We start from the raw sequence: 22,625 nt of genomic DNA on the forward strand, positions 1-22,625 counted from the left end.
AAATGTGAATAAGGCCAAATTCATTGCAAGTTGACTGTTATCAAGACTGTAAATCGTGGAGAAAATACCATGGATTTGAGGTGGGCAGGAAAAAATAAATTCTCCTAAACAGTATGTTGCTTCTGGGCTAACCAAATTCATGTTTTATTCATAAAATACATAATATAATGCTGGAATGTAGAACATTATTTCCCTGGAGCCAAAGTTCTCAATATATGTCAAGACATGGGAGGAAGGAAGAACACAGAGTTACATATATGCCTTTCCCCCTTCCTCATCCTTCCTCTCTGTGAGTGCTTTTCGGAACTGTATTTAGGGATCAAGTGAAGCTCAAGCACACTGTCAATACAGAAATTCACATATTGGGAATTAAGGCCTTTTAAAAATTAAAGTGTATGTCATCCTTCAGAGAAGTGAGTAATCAGCCTGTTTGCACTCAAACTACATTTGTGTAGCCTGCCTTGGTAGAGAAAGCTTTAGTTCAGCCAACTTACAGATCATCTTTTTCCAAGGTCCCTTACAGAAGGTGTCTCTACAGGAGATGGTGTTATGATCTAATTATTAAAATTTTGAGAGTTGCCTCTACCCAAATTAAGGTACAAACAAGACCATATGTGGAAGTCAATAGCATGGATTTTTATTTAATGGTAAACATGAGGTACAGAGAGATAGGAAGAAACAGGAAAAACAGAGAGAGAGAGGAAGAGAAAGAAAGTGACAGAAAGAGAGATCAATTACAAAAATATCACCTCTCTGTGGATTCTGAGAGTGTCCTGTTGGTCCTCTTCTGATCTTCTCAATGGTGAGGGTATCAGTCTTGTTGAGGTGAGGGTTGCAGTCTGAATCTGTCTCATAGTAGGGGAAGACCCCAAAACACAAAATTTTTATGAATTAATATACACTCAGGTTCAGGTGGGAATGCCTAGGTACCTCGCCTGCGGTGGGGAGTTTTATACTGGATGATGTAATACTTTGGATCATGGGACACTTTGTGAGTCTTTGAATTTCTAAGGCATTACAACTGCCTCTTATGTCAGGACAATTGACTCAGTGATGGCCCATTATGGCCCATCAGCAGGAATTAATACCATCAGGTTACTTCAGCAAGGCCTTTGAAGACATCTACCTCAGCATTCTCCTGAAAAAGCTGGCAGCCCATGGCTTGGACAGGGGCACTCTGTGCTGGCTTAGGAACTGGCTGGAGGGCCGGGCCCAGAGAGTGGTGGTGAACGGTGCTGCATCCAGTTGGTGATGTCCCCCAGGTCACTAGTGATGTCCCCCAGGGATCAGCGTTGGGCCCAGTTCTGTTTAATATCCTTATTGATGATTTAGATGAGGGGATTGAGTCCGTCATCAGCAAATTTGCAGATGACACTAAGCTGGGGGGGAGTGTTGATCAGCTGGAAGGCAGGAGGGCTGTGCAGAGGGACCTGGACAAGCTGGAGAGTTGGGTTGATTCCAACCGGATGAGGTTCATCAAGGCCAAGTGCCGGGTCCTGCACTTTGGGCACAACAACCCCCTGCAGCGCTACAGGCTGAGCACAGAGTGGCTGGAGAGCAGCCAGACAGAAAGGGACCTGGGAGTGCTGATTGACAGGAGGCTGAACATGAGCCAGCAGTGTGCCCAGGTGGCCAAGAAGGCCAATGTCATCCTGGCCTGGATCATGAACAGTGTGGCCATCAGGTCCAAGGAAGTGATTCTTCCCCTGTACTCAGTGCTGGTGAGGTCACACCTCGAGTACTGTGTCCAGTTCTGGGCCCCCCTCAGTTCAGGAAGGATATTGAGGTGCTGGAGCAGGTCCAGAGAAGAGCAACGAGGCTGGTGAAGGGACTCAAGCACAAGTCCTATGAGGAGAGGCTGAGGGAGCTGGGCTGTTCAGCCTGGAGAAGAGGAGGCTCAGGGGAGACCTCATCACTTTCTACAGCTCCCTGCCAGGAGGTTGTAGCCAGATGGGGTTGGTCTCTTTTCCCAGGTAACTATCAGCAAGACAAGAGGGCATGGTCTCAAGTTGTGCCAGGGGAGGTTTAGGTTAGATATTAGAAAGAATTTCTTTACAGAGAGGGTGGTCAGACATTGGAATGGGCTACCCAGGGAAGTAGTGGCTTCTCCGTCCCTGGAGATTTTTAAAAAGAGACTGGATGTGGCACTTAGTGCCATGGTCTAGTAACCGCAGCGGTAGTGGATCAAGGGTTGGACTGGATGATCTTGGAGGTCCCTTCCAACCCAGCTGATTCTATGATTCTATGATTCTATGTGAATGTCCCAGTATTTTCCCAGAGGGGAGTTTTCAGAGCTGAGGCATTATGTAAGGGACTTTGTCCTGATAAAAAGCATTTATCCCACCTGCAGGATTTGCCTCTTATCAGCTTCTTCCCATACCTTGTTGAAGACCCAGCTGTAGCCCCTGGTGATGGGTGCGCACACCCTTTGCACCTGGGCAGTTATTGCAAGTGGTCAATTGTTTGAGTCATTAACCATGAATAGTCCAGTTTCTCACAGGTGGTTATTCATCAATCAACAGGACCTAGATGTGTATACCAACACCTAGCGCAGAAGTTAGTTATAGAGAGGAGGCTTGGTCCAGTGGTGGAGTTAGGCCAAATTAGACCCATTGCTTACTTCTGTGCCTGTTACTGGGGCACTCAAAACTTATAAGCTGTAAAATTGTTTTGCTAACCACTGAACTGAAATAATATTCAAATTCAGAGGCAAACCCCCCACTGATCTCTAAAAGAAGGGAAATCAGATATGCTGCTAGTACCTCTAATGATACTAATTTGATACAGGTACTGTGACTCATTAGTACTCATTAGCAACAGGTACAGCTGGTAGCTGTAAAAAAGTGGTCCATAGAGCTTTAATGTACTGTGACGTAAAATTCACTGTTACAGTTTTGTTTTCTAATCTTCTTTGATCAACATAAAGACTTACTTTTCAAGGCATCAGTAGGGGTGAGATCATGTACCGTTTGCTCTCATTCAGTTCCCTCAGCCAACTATTTCCTCCCATCTGTCTGTCTGTTTGTCACTCAGACCCTAACTCAAGTTCTGTCACAGTGGTTCTGTCACTACTTACTCTAAGCAGACACTTAATGTAAACAGAGTTTTCTGCCAACCACCTGGTACTCCAAGCTGGCTACAGGTATGTGAGCTCTGGTGTAAAATACAGAGTTGTTTTGTGAGGAATCATTGAGCTCTCAACAGCCTAATGTTAGGTGTGGCACAGAACCTGCAGATTTTGTGTGTCCCACAGCTGCAGCCCACTGCGGATGGCTCTGGGTATAGAGGCAGAGCAGTTGACCTCTTCCTAATATCTAGAAGCAGTTGAGTCCAGTGCAGCCTTTTCACTGGTGCCAAGTTTCAAGTCTAGAACCATTCCTTGAGTACCATCAAAGATGCAGCTGTCGGGTGTGTGTGGGGGGAATTATGTTGATTTACCTCAGAGAATGCTACACTAATTCAGGAAATGCACACAAAGGATGTGAGAAGCAAACATCAGTTAGAAGAAGAAACAAGAAAATATCTTTCAGCATCTGCCCTGCCCTTTATTATTATTCCAAGTGCATTCAACCAATCATTCCCTCAGTCTGCTTCATTATTACCAAATTGTAAAATAAATACTCAGTATTTTTATCTTTCCGTTAGCAATGCTGAGTCTCATTTCCTTATCAGGAAGATTTCCATGACTGGCACAGAGGGAAACATCTTGTGGTGGTCACCTCATTCACGAATATGTCTTTGAAAGAACATAAATTGCAATTTAATCCTTCTAATTTCTAGGTAAGGAAAAAAAAAAAAAAGAAAGATGTTAATAAAATGACAGCAGCATCTTTGTTAAGGTACTAAGTTTTGAACTGAGTGTTGAAAAGACACTAGAAACCATTTAGTGAAATGCCATAGAAGTAAAGAAAGTAAGAAGAAAATACAGGCAGCAAGAGCTTCTTTTGTTTAAGGTTTGAAGTGTGATGACAACAGTTATTAACATATTGATATTGAATAACATTATGGTTTCAAAGACTGCATATTATGTGAGAAAGAAACAGGTATCTATTTTTACCCCATTTCTAGGTGATACAGAATATACGTAAGTATCAGAAGGAGAGACTTTGAGCACGTGGTGCCCTTGGTCTTGGAGTGGGCTCTGTGTGCAGCCACTGTGCAGCCTGCATGAGGAGTACCTGTGTCCTAATGTTGGCAGATCAATATTTGCAGGTTTGGTACCTGTGTGAGCAGAAAATTAATTTTCTTCCATTTGATGTGAATTTGTAGTGGAAAATACAATGCAGACAAAGTGAGAAAGCTGAAGAAATTTCTCTCTGTGTAAGTGTATCAAATCAGTAGTCACCAGTCACTCTCCACCCTATATCCAGCAGGGTTGTTCCTCTACGTTGTGTCTTTTTTTAATAGGAGGTTAAGAAAGGAGAATCCATGTTTCAGAAAAAGAGGGAAGCAAACACAAAGGGGGATTAATTCACAATCTTCAGAATTTAATTCAACTTTTCAGTGATCATGCTCAGACTAACACTGAACAACAGCTCCCTGTATGGACTAGTTACCTTTCATGTCCTAAATGACAAAAAATGTCATAAGGAAAACCTTCTGGTAGCCATTGTCTTCTGACAGATCAGATAATTTTTTCTGTTGTTGTATAGATTATATTTACCTTCAGAACCAGCATAAATAGATTTCCGAGTATATATATTTAGGTTTAGGTGTTGCTGTTTCAATGTCTTCTCTGCTGGCTATATAGATCTGTTTGCTTGCACAAGGGTTGTTTTGTCACTGAAATGTTATAACAAAACAGACAAAGCAAAACAGACAATCTGCACCCCTGAGTAAGCAATTTAACCACAGATAAGAAAAAGATGCATTCTAGTCTATTTCATTCCATAAACTGAAAACAAAAATAATACTGAAATGGTCTGTAATAAAAAAAAAGAAAAATATTACAAACATTACACTATTGATTCAAAAGGACTGTAATTTTAGAGAGGTGCTTTCAATTCTGTCAGCATTATAGATCTTGAAAGTGGATGAAGCCTTTCAGGAATATTGTCTTCCAAAAACCCACTTCTCATTATTTGCGATATTAAGGCAGTACAAAAGTTTAAGCAGATGGCTCGATGGTATGCCTTTTTTCTTTGCTATTCATAGTTGTGGGGCAACCACTTGATATTTTATTGTGTTTTCAATGGACACAGAAAACTTCAATCTGATCATGACCTTTGTACTTCATGCTGCAAATAGATTTTGACGACCTTTCACTCTTAGATAATTAGGCTTCATGCACATTCGTCTTGTTCAGACTGCACTGACTCTGTCTACTGTACCGGATCCCGTACATTTCTCCCTTTCCAGCATGTTGTCTGTCATTCTCCATCACTGATTTGTTTCTGTTGAAGAACTTAGTGTTTTCTTTCTCCGAAAATCTTGTTTTAAATTTAGCTTGCCCTTAAATCACAGTATCATAGAATCATTAAGGTTGGAAAATATCTCCAAGATCGTCAAGTCAAACCTTTGACCGAACACCACCCTCTAAGTGCCCTGTCCAGTTGTTTCTGGAACACTTGCAGCAGGGGTAATGACTCCACCACTTCCCTGGGTAGCCTGCTCCAATGCTTGACAAATCTTTCCGTGAAGAAATTCTTCCTAATGTCAGACCTGAACCTGCCCTGACACAGCTTGAGGCTAAAATGTTAACACTCATGCAATGTCAAATTTGGGGGGGAAATGGTGGCAATATTTTTTTCTCTTTCATAAAGGAAAGTTTAAAAAAATAATTTCCTGAAATAATCTTCCACTCATTATTCTGCCTATCTCAGGTGTATTTCCCCCTCTAAACTAAGTCTAATTTGGATGGTTTGATTATTCAGCTTAAATTTTCATTCAGTCCTCCACAAACTCCCTATACACTACATCATAATTACTGTAGAAAATATTGCGATATTCCAGGAGAGGTTGATTTCCAGCAGGGAAGAAGCCCCAAATAACTGAAGGGCAGAAGCTCAGCATAGAGGCACAACACATGAGTGCAGCTGTCTCTAATGGAACGTTTTTCCTTAGGCATCAGGTTCTCTAAAAATAAATGTTTTTTAGTGAAGTGCACCTGTTACACCAAGACATACTTGAGTATTTCTTCAATATATTTTGAGTGATTAGAAACTTTCTGAATGTGAACTGCTAAAAATCACACATATAAAAAGGATACACACTGAAAGGTAAAATATATTAAGTCTTTCAGTAGAAAATTATAATGAAATTAAAAGCCTCACATTAGACTGTAAACAATTACTTAATCCCAAATACATTATTCTAATCAAGATTCTTTTTGTCTTTTGACAACAAAAGTTGGTCATACATTTCACGTCCAACAAGTTAATGCAGATAACAGATATAATAAGATAAAGATAAGAATTGTTTCTAGATTAATAAATATCAACAAGTCATCCCTCATCAGTAAGGAACTGTATGGACAAATCAGCCAATTAATCTGTGTTGCTTCTTTGCATGCTTGTGTTACAGATCTGAATAGAAGACATCGGTCTGCAGTGCCAGAGTTCTGCAGTCAAAGATAAAGGCAAAGCCTTTTAATCCAATCTGTCACAAGCAATTTGATATGCAGGTGCAAAAGGAGACAGGGAAAAAAAAAAGAGAGAAAAGTAAGCAAAGAATTAAGGAATACTGATGTTTTGTAAAAGGTTAGAAGTTTCAGCTCCCCATAAAGAAAGACGGAATTGTTTCTGTTGACATGTTCTGATGTCAACACAGGCAAGACCTGTTAACTTCAGTCCAACAAGAACATCTGTGCATTTCTATGAGGAAAAGAGTATTAGAGCAGGAGATGAAGGTCTCAGAGGGTAAGAAAAACCTTGAACCAATCAAGCTTAACCGTACATTCATACTGAGATATTTTTATTATTAATTTTATTGTTATATTTGTCAGCAAAAGTAAATTTCAAGAGAGGAAAAATTCTAGAATATAGCCAGAATGAGTTTACTATCTCATGAACAGGATGGAAAAGAGCTTTCTATGTTTCTTGCTGCATAAGATCCACAAGGGCAGGGACTTTGCGTTCTTCTTTATTCTGTACAGCTCTCAGCACAGTGTCGGTTCTTAATAAATAATAAATAAAATAATGACTTGAAGAACATATAAAAAGATGAGTGGGGAGGACATACTAAATTATTCATAAATGTTCCCAACAATGTCACTTTCCAATTAAAGTGTCATCCTATCGTCTGTGTGGGTGAGACAACAACCTTCATCTCACACAAATGTGACAACACTAAGAGCAGAAGGATTTTGTCATATATTAGTACCTAGGGTGTGATAAAACATTTAGAACAAGTTTTCAGGAGTGGAGTTTTTCTATAATTGTCTTGCCTACACCATTGAAATTCCAGCCATTTTTCTTGTAGGACATATATGGTCTACAATTTGACAAAGCATTTATGTAACAGTTCAAATAAAAGCTTATAAACTACTTAGTAGTTCCGTTTTTGAGCAAGTCACACTAATCAGAAACAATGTTAAAATTAATAATACCTCCCAAAACTGTACTATGAATCTACTGAGCAAGGTTTGAGGGACTGCTTTTGTCCTGCCTTGGTCAACCAAGAATGGTGTGAATCCTCATGTCAGGTTGACTAGTTTATGTCCATGTTATTCAAGGCTAGCTATATTCATACTATACATTAGATGAAGTAAAGCACAAGTTGTCTCACCAACCTTTGCACTGTACAGGAAATCTTTAGAGCCATTGTAATGACCCCCCAACCTCAGACATGACCACTAATAACAACGAAACCTATACGGTGAGGCTGTGTACTCTGCATCTCTCTATTCAGAGGTTTCCTTGGTTCCCACAATGACAGTGAGCAACAGCGCGAAAAGGCAGGAAAATTGGGTGAAACATGTACCTGTTCTTCCAACCCTGAGGAAGTTATTCAGAGCTGTATGTTATTGCTCTTCTCCAGTGGTTATATTCTGAACTCATACAGCAGTTAGTTTGGTTGTCATAATTACAGCACTGGGAGCCATGAAGAAGTATTACAATAAGTAGCGAGATTCATTGCAATAAATAGCAAGTTCCTAGCCATAAGAGACACAAAATTTGCAACACTAAACCCTGAAAGATGTGAATATAGAAAACAAAACAGAGCAGTTTGAAATGCATATTGTTAAATCTCATGATTCCTAAATACATGTTGCCCGACAAAGACGGGGTAACTTGGGCTGCTGGTATTTAGGAAAGATTACTGATTTTGAATGACAGTGGGTAAAACTATCTTTCTTTCCCTCACTCCTTCATTCAGAGATTTGGACTAAGATATGAAATTTCCTAGCAGCAATGCTCTGCCCATTTGACTGTATGTTCCTTCATTAGGGATATATCATCGGTATAGGACTGATTAGTTTATTTTGTATATAGGTCTGCATAGCCAGATGAAGAAATATCACTACTAACAGTTTGATTTAACTGATGATAAGTGCAAAATAAACTGTTGTTAAATTTTTAAGGACCTGATTTTTTTATTTATTTTGCAGTAGAAAGTAATTATGAGATTTAAGCATGTGACAGATCTGTATAAAATGTTATGGATAGCACCAGTATGCAGAATATTTGCTGAATATTTTTTTATTTATAGCTGAGATGACACACAAAGCCTGTGAGCTGGCTTCTTAGAGCATACTGTACAATCATTTCATTCACTTTCATGTCAACAGGCTTTAGTTTGATAAATTTTAACACAAAAATGCTGGGTAAAGCACTGCAGATCTGCACGATTCATTTTGCAGCAATTTTCTTGAGGTTGCCTCAAGATTGACCTTCTATCTTCTTCATCGTCTTATCATTTTCCCATCTGGAAAAGTCTGAGTCATGTGGTACACTGGGGAGTAAGTGGTCTGAGATTGCTGCATTCAAAGGCCATTGACAATCATAACTCTTAAAATCACCACCCTCCTGCAGACAAGGCTAGTATTAGTCTATAGAATTGGTAAAGAGGGCAGTAATTAACTTTAACTAGTATAAATATCAAGTGAATTTTTGATCTTTTTTGTTACTTCAGATGTAAAACAAGAATTGCAGGTTTTAGAAGTTGCTACTGAAGTTTATATTGAAAACATGGAAATTAAACCTTTTAGACTTTAATAGTCAATGAAAGACATCCTCTCTCCATACATCTTTTGGATTGCTTTATTAATTTTCTTCCTCTAAAACTGAAATACAACTGTATTTTCACAGTGCCTGGCAAGTTTGACTAATTTAGCAATTTTCTTGTAGTCTAGCCCACGGATTTTAAATCCAAAAATTTGAAGAACTAATTTTCAATAAAGAGGGAAATTTTACAAATCTGACAAAAACACTAATTGCTAGTATATCACCTCTACATAAGTCAGTACAGTGCCGTAAATGAAAAAAAAAACAAACACAAGAAACCAACAAAATAAAAACCAACAAACTATGCAGGAATTTAAAATGCTATCAGATTTCAAAGTCTAAATTTCATAATCAGTCTTTGCTCCCTAAATGAAATTCAGAAAAGTTCTATAGAGAGACTAGAAAATGCTGGGTTTAGATATAATGAGGTAAAAAAGCAAAAGCAAAGCCATACTGTCACTACAGACAAATGACTACCATGACAGATAATCCAGAAAACTAATTTCTGAAAAAGAGAGACAAAAATCAACATTCAAGAGGGAATAGATAATAATTATATTGAATCAATAAAAGAAAGGAAAAATAGGTCATCATGATGGTAAAAACATCCACTACATATTAGTGAGTGATAATGACTATTATTATATCCAAGGTTAGTAAACTCACTGATTTTATTTCCAGTGCTATAGCAGGTGCACAAGTATGCACACACACATGTGCGTGACTGTATGTATGTATGTATATGAATGACAAATGTCAGTGCTAAAATGAAAGAAGACCAAATAATAACCCTCAAATTATGGTGAACTAACTAAGCACTTATATATCAAAAGTTCACCATTTGTTTACATGAGAAGCTTAGGATTTCAATATTCAAAATCCTTCCAAGGGGTGACACTTCTTTGATTCAAAAATTCTTCATCTCATGAAATAGAGAATTAAAAAAAATGCTTTGCTGTAATACATATTTATTTGTAATGTTCATATTTTTTATTGCATTCTACTCTTCTGTACGTATAGATTTCACTTATCAAATCTGGAGTAGTGAACTCTACCAGTGTATGATAAAGCCTAATACACTCCTGCTAAATCCTTTGTAAATTTTAAGACTCCTTTCACCCCTCCCATCTCCCTGAAGTCCTGAATGACTTGGTGAATTGCTAGGAGTTTATGGAGCCTTTAACTCTGGGTCATTGATTTGATTCAAGTTAAAGTCAGTAGCGAACCAAGAGTCATTACCATCTGAGGATGAGTTTCTGCTTCACTAAAATGAGTTGGTGGCTTGAGCCAGTTTCCTTTGAGGCAAGAGTAACAAGCATCATCTCAGCTGACAATCTTTTAGTTCAATTTTAGCTGAAAAGACTGAACTTCTGATCTATGGACCAATCATTCCAAGTTAGAGTGGAGTGGTACTTATGCTCCATTAAAAGTGCCCATCAACTATCTTTACTGTGTAAAAAAGGTGAAGAATTTGTTTTCTAGAGCTATTCAGCTCCACCATATTCATGAAGACTATGCATGAAAAAGAGAACTAAGGATTCATGTAACTGTATAGTCAAGTTGTCATTAAGGAAGTTTTCTGAAAAAGGAATAATGTTGTCTTGCCTTGTTCTGATTGTTGTCTGGCAATTAATACATCCTGATTAGGAAAGAAACAAAAAAATTATTAAATCACTAGAAATTGATATGACTCTGAAGGAGGCGTTGGCTTTGCCACTGCCTTTAGGGCTGCCTCTGCTTTGAATATGAAACCTATATTTTCTAATGGAATGATCTTGTCCAATAATCTTCCTCACTACAACTGTAATATTTCAATTTCTACATTATTTACAAGCAGCTTTAAAAAATCTGTGCTCATGTTGGCAGTGACCTCTGTGAAATGATGGGCAATTTCTGATCTGTTTAAATTTCTTTTCAGCTGATAATGGAACTCTACCTATAAACAAAAAGACATTTATTAAGTGATGGGATTGCCTTTCCCTTCTATTCATGCCTTTTATGTCCTTCTCAAATGAGGCTTTTGTCTGTATTTATATAATCCCCATCTTCATGGTGTCAGAAGGTCTGGGTCATTTCTAGTCCTGATCTCCTTTTCTCCTAATCAACACTATTTGCCCTTTACCCATTATAGCAATATATCTAAAAATACTGTCTAGTTCAGTTTAATCTCATTTCATAAGGTTTTAACTGGCAAAGCCTTCTAATTTACGGAATAAGGAAATCTCAGATTTACCAAATAAGAAAGCCACATTCTTATGAATTAGTCCTCTTCACCTGACCTTGGTGGAACTTACTCATTCTTCCTTAAAATATGTCATTGGTGCATCCTAATTTGTTGCTCCAGAATCCCATTCTAATGTTTTTTTTTGTGTTCAGCACTTGTGCAAAACAAACCATACATCCAAAGTATATGTTTTTTTGCGTGTAGGATTCCATATAGTGGGAAATTAACATGTCCTGTTCATTAGTTGCCAGTCTTACCATGAGTACCTAATGCTTGAGCTGACTGACTAGTGTTCCAGTGTTCCACTTCATTGACTGAAATAGAAGACTGTTGACTATTGTAATTCAGAATCTATCTGAAGCCTTTTACTCTGCAAAACACCTATATACATAAGTAGTTTTACATGTATGGATAATTATATCATTTGCAGAATAACTTCCCATCATCAAATCTGAATCTGATATTTAAATGATTGTTTAACTTTGTTAGAAAAAAAAGTTAATTTTTTAGATCTGGTGGCTTAGCTGTGCATTTTAATAACTTACTGGATTTGATAGGAAAAGCATGCAGTCTGCACTACTGTCTATATTTGCATAGAAATATCTGCTTCTAAAACTGGAATATATAAAGAACAGCCCATTTAAAGTACCTACAATACATATCGAACTGTACATTTATTTAAAAAAGGAGATAATTATCTGTGTTATAAGATTTATATATGGTACGGTCTAATTGGATGACTAACAGGAAATGTTGCAATAATATTTTATTTTATCTCCCAGCCAAAAGGCAGGGAGAACGGGACAGACAGAGTGACTTCTGTAGAATTAATTTTGCCTTCTAGAGTTCTCCATAACTGCACACAGTTCAAAACTCATTATCATTTTTCTACAACCAAACATTTGATGTACTTATCAGTGTCAAGAGTGGAGGTAGGGAAGAGCCACAAAATGAGACTGGAAAGCCTTGATGGTGCAGTTGCTGTCTAGCTTTGACTTATAGGTGTATTAAAACAACAAAAAAAGAGAAAACTATACCAAACAAAACAAAACAAAAGAAAAAAAAACACAAAGAAAAAATAGTCCCCTCCAGCCCCACAAAAAGAAAAAAAAAAAAAAGAAAAAAAGAAAAGAGAGAAAGCAAGAAAGTAAGCAAAGAAAAATTAAAACAAAAAAGCAGGACACCTGAAAATATTGTTCCCTCCAGAAAACAGCTTTCTTCTTGCAATTGCTGATGTCTTATTTATTCTCTATTAACAAATTAAAATATCAAAGCACTCTTGTAGACACCAGCTATGGGTTCCCCAAGGGAAAATGAAAAATGTTTTAATGTCTTGAATAAATAACAATAATTCCACTTATTATTAAGATATTTATTATTATTATTAGGAGGAGGAAGAGGAGAAGGAGGAATGGTAGTACTATTTTTATAAGCAAAAAAATATTAAAAATATATACAATGTTGTTCATTCATAGGAGACCTCACAGAAACAGAAAGAATAAACTAAAGTCTTTCTATAAAAGAACAGTATAAGCAATATTGCTCATGAATCAGGGAGATTTATTATTCTTCACACAAACATTTGGGAAGCAGCCACCGAAGCCTGGAAAATATTATGCAACAACTAATATTAACATAAAAAAGAAATTTCTAACTAAAACATGCTGTGGTTAATGATTTAGAATACTACTCACTATTTAAGTGCTACTGTCCCTTGAACCCATATATTTTAAAACCAAAGACATTTACTGGTGGATAGTTCTCCTTTTGGAAGATCTCTTTAAACACTGGTGTCAAAGGTTAAGAAAACACCCCATGCACTGAGTAAACTATGTATTCAAGTATTCCCCCTTAAATTACTACTTTATGTTCACGTTAATAACAGATCTTTCCAGATCTTTGTTTCACACTTTGCTAAAAATACCATACACTAACATAGTTAGTCAGAGTCAAATGAAGTTTAATGGAGAATAAAAGAATCCAAATAAAAGAATCCAAAGTCAAATACCCACATATTTCTACATTGTTTCTACTTTCTTTGCCTCTGCATCATGGAATTTGGCTAGAATGGAAGTACCAAGGAACTGAACTGTCCTCCCATTCTTTCAGTGTGACTCTTTTGCTGTGGAAATCAAGTAAGCTTTAAATTTTTGAAAATTTCTAGATTGATTTAAAACCAAATCTTCTTGCAACTTAACTGCTTCTGGCAGTGACAGAAAAATAATCCAGCAACTGTTCTGGCATCTTAGTCAACGTTACACAAGCTGGATGTCAAACTGCAAAAGAAAGTTATCAAACCTTTATCAAGAAAGTTATCAAATCAGTAAAAGTTATACCACATGGGGACATGATGCCCTGGAGCCTGCCTTTAATCACTGTCAAGCTCAACACTGCCTACTGCTGATTCTGGACACACACATTTACAAATGTGACCTGTCTTCACCTGGCAGAGCGGCCATGTCACCTGCATAATGCCTTTAAAGGATGCCTTTCACAGGCAACTGGAGGAATTTGGGGTCTTAGCCAAATGTGTTTGTGTTTGTCAATTAGCCCTGGTTGACAAACAGTTGCTTGAGCAACTGTTTCATCAGTATTTATGAATTTAAAACCTCCCTCATAAGGACCTGATCACAAATTCATTGTCCTTAAATTCAAAAGGTATTTGATACCATACCTGGTATTTAAGTAGGCAATTTTTCCAGGATAAGAGTTTGAAAACAGCTGGGTTCAGTCTCATGGTTCACACACAATGCTTTTAACTAAGTTGTTGCGTCTCAGCTTGAACTGATATTACATATCACCCATCACTATCTGTCAGAAGTTATATCAGTATTTGTGGCAGCTGTTGCATCTCCTCAATGAAAAGACCGAATGTTTACCTTTAAAATGTCAATCCTTCTGCACTCCTAGCATTCACAGGCCTGTCTATCAGTTTGTTCTCAACTGCCCTGGAGATGCATTCAGAATAGATGAAGCAAGCAGGACAATGTACAAAGAAACTGTAGCCAAAGTCATCTGCAGGTTTCACTTCACTGGCCATTTCTCCTAGGGATCCTTCCTGCACTGATAGCACTTTACTGTGGTTTGCCATCCCAGATCTTGTGCAGAGGGGACTGGTATAGTTTTGGTAACAGACCTTCTCTGCTGAGATTTAAAGGTGTCAGAATTTCTCCACTTAGGAGACTGCAAGAAGACAGAAAACTGAGAGTGGCATGGCCACTGCAGTTCATATTCTCTCCAACACTAAAAGTTCTATTCAGACAGTACTGTGCACAATACATGGTGCAAATTAAGAAATCATTCTAATCATCAGTGAAGGCATTCAAGATGTCTGAGTCCTATCTCTAGAAAGCAAAATACAAGGAAGGAATGGCTAGGCTGTAGTACTCCATTACCTGAAGAAAATTTCTAGGAAAACTTGAGAGAATCAATTTCCTTACTACCTCAAATGCCACTGAAACAGTTTCCTTCAGATAAACCCAAGTGCTCTTCTAATGTTTTACCCTCAGACTGTGTTGCACACTTCTGCACGTGATTATCTATCATTTTGGATGTGCTACTGAACAAATTGCAGATTGACTTGGCCTGTTTCTGGTCACTGACAATGTTTGTAATCTGTTCACAAAAGGGTGCACTAATTAATCATCACAACCCTTAACATCAGTGGATTAGCTACTTACTGATGATTTGGAAGTCCTTATCATCATTCTCTGATAATAGTTTTTATATCTGATTTATGTTATTAAAAAAGAGATGAAACATTACTTTTGTGACATAGCTAGTGGAACAAATATATTTTAGTGTGCAAATAAGTTGCTAGGTCTCTTATTTATTTAAGAACAAAACACATCATAAGAACACAAAAGTCTTGTTAACAAGGACTTTCCCAGCATATCCACAGGATGCAGAACCTGCCATCTCTAATGTGTAACCTATCTGCTATGGCAGCATGCTTTGGGGCTCCCAGAGAGACTGAAATATAGAGGTGACCAATAATAAGAGGTGAAAAATTTTACCTACAAAAAGTACAGAGAAAAGAGAAAGGCCCTAGATGCTCCACTCTACCTCAGCAATCAGTACCCTACTCCACAATGGGACATAAGGTGAATAAATACTCAGTCGCAGGCGCTGCCTGCCATGGCAGCTGTAAACACTGTAAACACTTCCCATCTGGGACAGAAAACTTTGGCAAAGGAAGCTTCTGTTTCCGCTGTGTTCTTTGTGACTCCCCTCTTGCCAAGAAGGAACAGAGCCTCTGAAACTGCCAATCCAATACCTACTGAAAGAATAGCATTCACAAAAAATGGGAAAGCAAAAATGTTTTCCTTTGATCTACAATCCATGCTCTGCCCTTCCTCTGCACTGTTCATACATAAGGACCACATTAAAAAAACACATCTAGAGCAAGTTCATTTCTGTTGTTCATATGTGTGAGCAAAGACTTGATCATCCAAAAGAACGAGAAGGTGGGACATAGCCAGGATCTCATTCATTAAATTCACACAGGTTTTATTCACTGGCCCCACTGACACTTCGCTTGGAATATTTTTGCAAAGTCCTTGTGCCTTTTGACTACTTTGTTGTGAGATATTAAGGTTGTCTAGAAGTGGGTTACTCACAGGTGAAAAGCAGTCTGTTTTCTGTCCGTCTCTTTAACATAGCCAGAACAGGAAACGGTGATGAACTTTCACACTTGCACGTTCTCTTCCATCACAGCTAGAATCATCAGGGAAGAGTTGCACATTGTAAATGTTTTCCATCAGTAGGCACCTATGACTATAATCATTCATCCTAAACTGTGGATTTATTATAAGGATATTATAATGCAAACTGTGACTGAAATTTGATTTTGCTGTTGCAGAAAGAGAGGAAAAAATGGATTTTCTAAGGCAGACTGATAATTAAACTTCGGAGCACTGACAGAACAGCTGAATGTAATGGATAAGTAGTTGATACCCTGCAATTATATATTAGACTATTAGTGATCTCAGAAATGGTTTGCTTTTCCATCAATGAATCCATCTGGATCATTGAATAAAAAAAATATCTAATTTCATTATGAGTCTTGGAGGCCATTGTATGATGTCTGCTTTTAGCTCTATGTCAACACCCTACCTGATTTTCCTCACTTTCTCAAATGAGATGTGATTTCAAAGGAGTAGCTTTTCAACATTTACATAAGTACACATAATATGCTTCAAAGCACGTTAGGTAACTTTATTCCACAGAGAAACTCAGTAATGTCCAATACACAATATATCAGTATAAAAGTACATTTGAAAAATAATGTACATTAAAAAAAAAAAAACCAGTTATGCTGCTCCAGAGTCATTGTTAAGCCATGTTTCTGGACATTTCACTGATTCAAATATATTTTTGTTCCACTAAAAGAGGAAGTTAACTAAATTAACAGTAGAAACTTCCTGGGAAAGCAAAAAATTCTTGTAAACGATTTTGAATGAAAATGTTCACATTTCACAATCCAAAGCATTTATCTAGACATAGGAGCTATACAAATTACAAATGTACCTAGATGGTGAATATGTAAACATATTTGGTATGTGTGATATTGATGTCCTTTTCATACACAGACATGCACCTGCGAAATGACGATTCAGAAACAGAAGCATCCATTTGCCAGTATGAGAAAATTCTTGCTTTTAAACAATTGAGATAAAGAGAGGCAAAAAAGATGAAAACCAGCTCTAATTTTATAAACCCTGATATTTTAGCAAGCTAGGACTGAGACTCTTTTGTAGTAGATTCTTAATTTGTTCATTTTACATTGTCTGAATAACTAGATCAAAAAGCAGTGTCAAATGCCCAAAGCAATGTTTGTCAGCAGTTCTTTTTTGTTTCAAAGCATCTGAATAGGGGAAGGCTAGTACTTTATTTCCAAACAGACACAGGAAGGCTCTTGTTGGCAGCCCGTTGCTGCAGAATGAATACATGCCATGAGTATAGACCATTTGTCTGCTGATTACAGCAAACCCCGGGGGAGCTGATGTTAGCTCTCATTTTCACCTCTCTTTCTCACGCAGTGTCTCCTTGCTGTGGCAATCCTGCCTCCCCTCCTCCTCCTCGCCTTCATTCCTCACCGCTTTGATTTGATCTGACTTGGCAGTGGTATTTTTAAGACTGTTTTCCAAATTAAAATCAGGCTGCGATGTTTGAAGTGTGTTGACTTGCCTTGAAGGTTAACACAGAGAAGGAAAAAAAAAAAAAGTGAAGCTATTCTCATTTGGAATTCAGCACTGATCATAATGAATGTACTTGGTATTCATGTGAATCTCACACATATTTCCCTAAGAGTGCTACTGTAATTTAACACTGGTACTAAAAATACTAGGGATAGAGGGGTACTTAAAAGAAAATGTCAAGGATTAAAAGAAAAAGATATACCTTGTGTCTCTGCAACAACTCTAGTTTGCCTGTTGTTTTAATACTTGATTTATAAGCTTTCTCTCCCATCCCCCACTCATTTCCATAGAATTTTCTCAGAGAAAAAATGAGAAATATTCTTTTACTGTGCTAAATGTGTAGCCTTATGATTCAGTACTCCCAAGGGCAGTGGTGATGTATGTGCTATCAAATTACATGGATTTTACGCACCTATTTTCTCTGATATCCAATAAGAAATGTGTGCTTACTGCAGTAACCTTGCATTACTCATGCTACACTTTAGAGAGACAGAGCACACTGCATCAAGCACATTCAGTAGCCTGCCATCTCATTTTTTAACCCTATATACTCCAGTATATAATTTTCTGAGATTACAAATTAATTTTTAAAATAGAGTAAATGATCATATTTCAGGGGCAATGGACTTCAGAACAGCACACTAGTGTTCTACACTACACTAGTTGAGAATTTTTTTCAGGTGTAGATTTGACTATTCTTCCACTTTTCTCTTTGTGCACACCCTGATATTGCTTTCTCCTTTTCATTAGATTGTTGTTGCTGGAGCAACACATTTAATAACAGCTTTTAAGGTTTAATTATGGCAAAATCTAATTACATGCTCATGTTGCTCTTTTAATCATTTGAAGTCAAAGAGTGTGTGTCCCTGTACTGTTCAGTGAGTCACATACTTGCAACTTTGCTCATCTAAAGTTTATCATAGAACCCTGCTTTTGTGACCTAAAATCAGGAGCTGGTTCAATTTCTCAGGGTAACAAACGAGTCACAAGGAGTGCATAGAAGTGGAGTGGATGCACAGACATGAGGGAGTAAGGAAGGGTGGGATATAAACAAGTTTCTCTATTGATACCAGTATTTCAGCTTTCAGCTTTTTCAAATTTTCCTGTGCCCAGGAGAAGAGCTTAAAAATTAAACCCTATCTGCCCGCTTCAATTATGCTAGAAAAATATTCAGAGAGCCTGATATCATGTAAGACTTATGGAACCCATTCAGTTCCCTCTCTACTCAGAGAAAAGGTGCTGAACAAATTGAAAAACCCTGTGACAGAAAATCTGTCCTCTTCAGTTAAGGAACCTGGAAGCTTAAGCTGGTCACAGCAGATCTCTGTCTGACACTCTCTAGAAATGTCTCTCTCTGCTGATTTGTACAGAATTCTTGTTAGAAAAGCAGCCTCATTAAGGATCTCCAGACTGCTTGGATGTACGAGATCGGAATACTGAATTCTACACTTGTGACCAAAATAGAGAATATACTTTAAATTGTTGACTGTTTCATTAATTGTCAGTATAGGCATGAGAGGAGATGAAATATCATATTATGACATGCATTCTGCTCTGCATAACTCATGTTGGTTTTGGCCAAATAAGCCATTTACGTTGCACAGAGAAGCAGTCGTAGGTATTATCTTTGTTATAGGACTTTAACCACTATATACCAGCATGTATTTTGTATACACAAGTAGATACCTTAGAAAATTTCCTTTTTTCTTTTCTTTACATGGAAATCTGTTATAAAATACAACATAATTACAGCCAATCTGCTTGTGGTCACTTGGAGAATAAGTCTTGATTTAGAACAAATTATTTTTCCAGCATGATTTTACAAGCCCCAACTGTATTTTAGCAGCCACTGAAGTTGAAGGCAGGTTGATATATTTTTCCTAGTAGACACCTAACAAAAGGGTGTGAAGAAAGGTGAAATAGTTGAAAGTGAAATAAACCCCCACACCATGAAAAAAGGATAAAGTAATATGTTAGTCTCTCAGTAGTTTCCTTTGACTTAGAGCAAGATGAAATGATGGGACATTGTAAAATGAAAGCATTGTGTAAAACCTGGCTTCACATTTTTTTTGTTCAGAGCGGAAGGTTCAGTGACCACTGTTGTAGCAATATAGGAGCTGAGTGAGCAGAGATCACTATGTATGGAAAAATACAGGACTTTTGACAAAGACCTGCTGATCCTATACTGAAGTCTTGCAAATATCTATGATCTCAATATATATAGATGTCATTATTTTGTCTATGTAGACTGTGAAATTAAATTACTTTTCTGTTATGACTATTGCACTATAAAATAGAATATTTATTTTTTAGACTGTACTATAAATGCTATTCTTTAATATATACATAGATATATGTCATGAGAAGCATGTCAGTTGAAGTGTTAATAATAGAAGAGACATAATGAAAATTAATTGCTCACTTATAAGCTTTTTTTTCCCATTTTTTACCTACACTGAAGCTGTAATCTTACCGGCATTTTCCCTAAGCTCTTACCAATAAAAGTGGTATTCTCCTTTCCATGTCCTCCACATCCTCTTGTCAGATCGTTTTCAACCCAGTACAGTGCATTTTTGTGCGGGTATGTGATGAGTAAGAGTGCTTTTAGGTAGCAAAAAGGGACGAGGAAAGTGCTGAAGCTGGCACTGCCAATGACAGAAATGTCCCTGGAAACACAATTGAACAACACAAAATTGCAGGGAGGCAGCTTATGTTCTATTTTCAGACAACAATAAATGGCCTTCTCACATACAAAGTGTTATCAGCATACTGTCTTTCCTTGCCTTTGATGTGGAAAATATTCTTATATTTGTTCACTTACTATATTTATGTGATCTGTGACAGTTTTATCAGATAGTTTTTACTGAGGAATTATACCATGTTAAAACATGCTAGCTTGAACACCTTCTATAAAGTTATAATAAAAAAATACTTTGCCCTACATTACTCTTGCAAATTAGTCCAAAAACACTCTTTCAGATGCAGGAAGATATAGGAGACAGTATCCATGTAGTTGCGCAGAATTAAATGGCTTCTAAAAGAAAAGAGGAAAAGACTAGGCTACAAAGGAAGATGTTAAAAATTTTGAGCTGTACTGGAAATTTTCAGTCTCGATAGGTTATATATTTGATTTAATGAAACTGTGATGAGAAAAGAGAAAGTAATTCTAAAAATAAATCAATAAGAGAATAATTTGCTAATTAAAGTGATGGAAAAGGGGTCGCTTGACCCTACAGACATATATTAACATGCTCAACTTCCTATTTATGATAAGGGATCTGAGTAGGAATATGCTTAGATTTCGACTGGGAACTGAATTATGTAGGAGTGCAACACAGTTACGAGAAGAGAATTATACATTTCATGGTACTGAAATCTTTAGCTCTATTATCCACTTCCCCTATATGTCCATAAAAATATGCTCTTCAGTGATATAACTGCTCTGTGAAGTCTCAATCTAGTAAAAATCTCAGTGTCTGCTCAGCTTTAGGCCTTCCAACTGTCCTTTGGATTTTATCAAGTCTCTATGCTTCAAAATATGCATGAATTTAACACATTCATGGATCAGATCCTTTATAAGAAGCTGCAATTTTTCTAGCAGTGTAGACTTGTTAAATTTGAAAGATCAAATTAGTAGTTTGAACGACCAGATACCCATTCTATTCTCCAGAACACAGTTTTGCAATCTGACTTGGCACCTTGGGCTCTGGTGTCTTGGCCTTTATTTGTCATCTTACAAAGCAATGGCTCCCCGTAATAAGCACCACTGTGTTAAAATATATTTTTTGGAAGGCAACATCAGACTGCCAGAGCAGTCCTAACCTTAGTTTAGGAAGTTTTAAAAACCTCATTGATAAGGAAAATATAACGTACATTACCTTATTGGTTTATAGAGAATAATTCTAGATTTCAGGTCCTTAGTCAACTTTTTCCCGACTATCCTGCTTGATAGACAGGCAAATCCAGCTGAAAACTCATCATAATGCATGTCTTGGTGTGGTATGTGTTATTCCTTAGTTTTGGTCAAAGGAAAACCTACCTTACTGCAGGAGGGGTATAGTTTTATATAAATATAAAATAAATATATATAAAAATATAAATATATATTTTATATATTTATATATAAAATTATTTATAAAATAATTTTATATTTATATTTTTATATTTACCTAAACGAGATCTAAATAAAAACACAATTTTAAGATTGAATGAATTTTTTTTCACACTGTCAGATACTAAAAATTAAAAGAATGCTTTCCACAAACTCAATTTGTATCTGTAAATCTCTAAAGTCTTTAAAACACATGACTCTCAGTTTAAGTTGTATTAGTCAAGAAAAAATGGTAGATTCATTAAGGAAGATAAAGCCGTAGCTATAAGGGAACTTCCAGGATCTTCAAAATTTTTCAGAGAAAATTTTTTAAAAAAATTTTTAACTATATATATTTAATATCATATTCCAACTCTACTGACAGCCACAATTACTAACAATCCTTGGTGACTTTGGAATGGCCTGTTTTAATGCATCCTTCCTTTAGGCTTTGACACAATATCCATAAATCGCATAATAAATGTGAATCACATTATGTTAATTCATTACTTTAAATTCATTACTACTTTTAGTATACTATTTAAAGTTATTTCAACCTAAACACAAAAGTGGATGCTTAATCTTCATAAAAATAATATGCTTTGAAAAAAAAAATTAGCGATGAATAGTTTCCAGTTCAGAAAATTTAGACCTGCAGAAGAGACTCATCCTTGAGAAAAGGCTTTGACTCGGTTCTTGAATTTTCAGGAAAGAGGTCTGCAAAAGCAGGGTTTGAAACTCTGCAATATTTACTATCTATATTAATAATCCAAAAGCCTTTGCTGAATCAGATGTAGAAATGTTAAAGTAATTACCCTGGAAAGTCAATTTAATGAATGTCCAATATGTGAAAGCATTATTTCTGTAATCTTTTCTATTGCCTAATTTATCATTTTTATTGTTCATTTACCTATGTTATATAGTTCTGGTATGAATTATATTCTTTA

This window comes from Chiroxiphia lanceolata, chromosome Z, assembly GCF_009829145.1.
Source record: "Chiroxiphia lanceolata isolate bChiLan1 chromosome Z, bChiLan1.pri, whole genome shotgun sequence".
NCBI classification, from domain to species: domain Eukaryota; kingdom Metazoa; phylum Chordata; class Aves; order Passeriformes; family Pipridae; genus Chiroxiphia; species Chiroxiphia lanceolata.